The sequence below is a fragment of the Panthera leo genome, chromosome B1, assembly GCF_018350215.1.
Source record: "Panthera leo isolate Ple1 chromosome B1, P.leo_Ple1_pat1.1, whole genome shotgun sequence".
Lineage (NCBI taxonomy): Eukaryota > Metazoa > Chordata > Mammalia > Carnivora > Felidae > Panthera > Panthera leo.
In genome coordinates, this window is record NC_056682.1 from 62,525,725 (window position 1) to 62,529,991 (window position 4,267).

The following is a 4,267-nucleotide window of genomic DNA, read 5'->3' on the forward strand; positions in this document are numbered from 1 at the left end:
GTTATCGAGAAACAGCACCATATATTGGATAATGATTCAGAGAGCATGCAATCTTGTGGAAAATTTTGTCCCAGCCCTATGAGGTATTGCCATCAAGCTGGCACTGCAACTGAGTCCTCAGTGGCCATGCCAACCTTCTGTCAAGTCAGCTGCTTTGAGGATGGTGGGAAATGTGGTAAGACCAGTGAATTTTGTGAGCATCGGCCACCATTTCATTTTCTGTGAAGTGCATTCTTTGATCAGAGGCACTGCAGTGTGGAACACCATGGCAGTAGATAAGGTATTCTGTAAATCCATTTTGAGAAGTCTATCCACATATTTCTTCACCAGGTTTCCCTGTCACTAATTTTCTAATCATGTTCCTTCCAAGTCTCTGACCACCCAACTGAACCATCAGCAACAGTTAAAGCATTGGTATATAACCATACGTCTAACCATTTCTCCTTTCAAGTAAAGTGGGCAGCCAGGTTCACTACTTGGAGTTCTGCCCACTGGGAGGATTTCCCTTCACTGCTGTCCTTCAGGGATGTCCCAGAGAGGGAAGGGACAGTAGTGCTGTAACTGTCCACTTTCATGTGGTGACTACATATCATGCTGAACTATCTATAAACTAGGCCTGAGTCCCCTCTTCCTGTTCAGCCAATCACAGGGAAATCCCTATGAGGCCATAGGTGAAGGCTTAGAAGAGAGAAGGTAGTGTAGTTGGATTAGGAACCATGAACATTTGGGCCGCTTCTTCATGTAACTTAGTTGTGCCTTCAGGGCCTGATCAATCTTAACCATGTATGTATCACTCCTAGTAGATGATGAAGTGCTTCTGTGCACCAACTTTATGGCTTGGTGGATCATAACACACAGTTCATGATGGGCAGATCACATGATAACTTGGGGGTCGACAGTAAAGCATTCAATCTCTACTAAGTCCTAAGAACAGTCTAAGAGTTGTTTCTAAAAAAAAAAAAAAAAAAAAGTAATTAGCTGTGAAAGATGACAGGACTTTGCTCCCAAATCCTAAGGGCCCATGATGCAATTCATCTATAGGGCTCCAAACAGCATCTCTATCAGGTGGCAAAGCAGCTTGTAGAGTAGCCTGGATCTGTTGCAGAACCTTCTCTTATTCTGGGCTTCACTCAAAACTAGCAGCTTTTTGGATCACCAAATAAATGAGCCAGAGTAACAGACCCAAATGAGCACTATGTTCCTTCTGAAACCCAAAAAGGTCACTAGGCACCGAATCTTTTCTTGCTGTAGAAGGGACCAGAAGCAACAATTTATTCTTGATCTTAAAAGGGATATAGTTCGGGTGGCCTGGGTTGCTCAATTGGTTAAGTGTCTGACTTGAATTTAGCTGAGGTCATGATCTCACAGTTGTGAGATCGAGTACCATGTTGGGCTCCAGGACATGGAGACTGCTTGAGATACATTCTCTTCCTCACTCTCTACCCCCCCCCACCCCACTCACACACATGTGTGTGCTCTCTCTCTCTCTCTCTAAAAAAAAAAAAAAAAAAAAAAAAAAAAGGATATCTCAACATGTCTCACACCACTGGACCCCTAGAAATGTCACTGAGGTAGAAGGTTCCGGCATTTTTGTGGGATTTCTTGTCCACACTCTGAAATGCAACTATCTTACCAATAAGACCAGAGAAGTTGTTACTTCTTGCGCACTAGTCCAAGCAGCATGATGCTATCAGTGTAATAGACCAATATAATATCTTGTGTAAGAGAAAAGCTATCAAGATCCTTGTGAACTAAATTACAATGTAGGGCTAGAGAATGATACACCCCTATGATAGGACGGTGGAGAGGTACTGTTGGCATTGGCAACTGAAAGCAAATTGCTGCTGGTGGGTCTCATGGACAGGTATGGAGAAAAAGCCATATTCATAGCTTCATATCCAGTACCAGGAGATGTGTTAATTTGCTCAAGCAATGAAATGACGTCTTGTATGGCAGCTGCAGTTGGAGTCACCACCTGGTTAAGCTTATGAAAATCCACTGGAATCCTTCAAGATTCATCTGTCTTCTGAACAGGCCAAATAGGCAAGTCGAATATAGATGTGGTAGGAATCTCCAGTCCTGCATCTTTGAAGTCCTTGATTATAGCACTAATCTCTGCAATCCCTCCAGGGGGGCAGTGTTGCTTTTGATTTACTATTTTCTTTGATAGAGACAGTTCTAATGGATTCCACTTGGTCTGTCCCACGAGGATAGCCTTTACTCCACAGGTCAGAAAACCAATGTGGGGATTGTGTCAGCTAAGTATGTCTATTCATAATGATGCATTATGGAAAAAGAGAAATAATCACAGGATGAGTATGGGGACCTACAAGACCCACTGTGAGGACAGGAGCTAAAATTCCATTCATCACCTGACCTCCATAAGCCCCTACTAGTAGACCACAGTGATGTTTTGTCTCTTGGAATCAAATCAGAATCAGTATCTAGTGGTTCCTGAAATGACTGGTTATTTCCTTTTCCTCAGTATACAGTTACCCTGGAAAAAGGCTGTAGGTCCCTTTGGAGAAGGCTGAAGAAAAATTAACAGCATAAATTCTTGGCAGTGTTCCAGGGTCCTTCCTCAAGGGAACTTGGTCTTCTCTTCATTCAAGGGGCTTTGGGTCTGGTTCAAGTCTGGGAATTTGTTGAGGGACCATACTCTACTTTTATGAGTCAGATTAGACCTTTGTTCACTTAAACCAGAATTTTTCTGCTCATAAATATCAGGTAAGAATTTAGTAAGTTTCCAGCCATTTCATTTCTAGGAACACCATGACCAACTAGCCAACACCTTAGATCTGTGTGAATCAGACTATTCCGATTGCTGTTTTCATTCTTCTCTCCACTACACTAACCACAACCATCTTGCTTTTGGTGATTAAGTGATGCCACTTGACCCTAAGACACAAGGATCCACTGCCGTGCATTTAGGTTTCTCAATTCGGTGTCTTCCTTTCCCACCATGAGAGATCTGTCTTACAGAGAAGAATGGTCACAGAGCTCTTCAAGGATGCTTGGACTCCCCTCACAAATTTATTACTCAGAGAAGTGGTGAAAGGTATGACTTCTGGACCCTCCCAGAGTGGGTGAGTGGGTCTTAATTCATTAGAATTTGAATTTCCTCCTCATATTAAAGAAAGATAGGTCAGGCATTTCTAACTGACTCACGGTGGTCCACCTTTTGGTCCATGTTTCAACACCAAACTGTTTGACCCCTTTTAACTCCCTGAGCTACAATATTAAATGCAGAACGTCTGTTTATCAGATGTCTGATAAGTGTCAACAAATTCAGCCTGATCCAATTTAACAGTTCTTCGACCATTATCCCAGACCCTTAATATCCATTCCTACAAACGTTCTGCATATTTGTCTGTAAAGATTAGAAAGCTCAAGTAACTCTTTTAAAGTATCACCCACCTCTGTGTGAGTCACACTTTGTGCCTCATCTTTAGGGGTCTTGCTGGGATTTGAGTCTAATTGTGGGTCTAGAAGCAAAGATGGCTGGTGGAGGTGGTCCTGAGGAGAATCAGCAATGCCTTGCATGGCAACAACTTCAGAGAAAGCCTCTATAGTTTCTTCAGGTGATGCAGAGCTAATCCCCTCAGTCAGGGTGGAGAGGCCTCTTCCATTAGCAAAGAAGGCTCATCAGATTTTAGGGGTCCAGTGTCCCCAATTTCATCAATCTTCCCACATGTTCCCACTCCAACTTTTGGGAATCCCACTTTTTCCATCAGTGCTCTTACTTTACAAATAAACACACTGCAAACCTGGGAGTTTAACTTGGATTATAATTCAGCCAGTTGCTGGGTGAGATTCTGGGTTGGATTCATCAGTCTCACCCTGCGGCTATACAAAATAAGGATATCCTTCAAGGAATACACAGAAACTTTAAGGTCGCTTATGCAACTAAGCTGGGAATTTGTGTCTCTGAGCTCATCCGTTTCTTTCACTATTTTGACCGAGACATTAGCCAACCTTATTATATTCATTTGTTTGATTAAAATATCCAACAATAGTTATACATAGTCACCCAGATACTTGCTTCTTCTAAGTGTCAGATTACAGTATCTGATGGTAATATTTTGCATATATCTATTGACAGATCATGCCATAGACTATTTGTGATCTCTTTACTACTAGAAATAGAGTCATTAGCATTTTTAAATCTAACCACATTAGAGAGCCAATCTCAGAAACCCCAGCACCAATTCAGAAAACTCATTCTTAAAGTTCTGTTTCTCTAGAATCATTCTTGGTACCAAAAAGT

At 42.0% G+C, this 4,267-nt stretch overlaps 1 pseudogene; it reads right to left on the bottom strand.

Annotated features, from left to right (window-relative positions):
* Nucleotides 1-239: 239 nt before the first annotated feature.
* LOC122218389 lies at nucleotides 240-3,543 on the bottom strand (annotated as a pseudogene).
* Nucleotides 3,544-4,267: the final 724 nt, after the last annotated feature.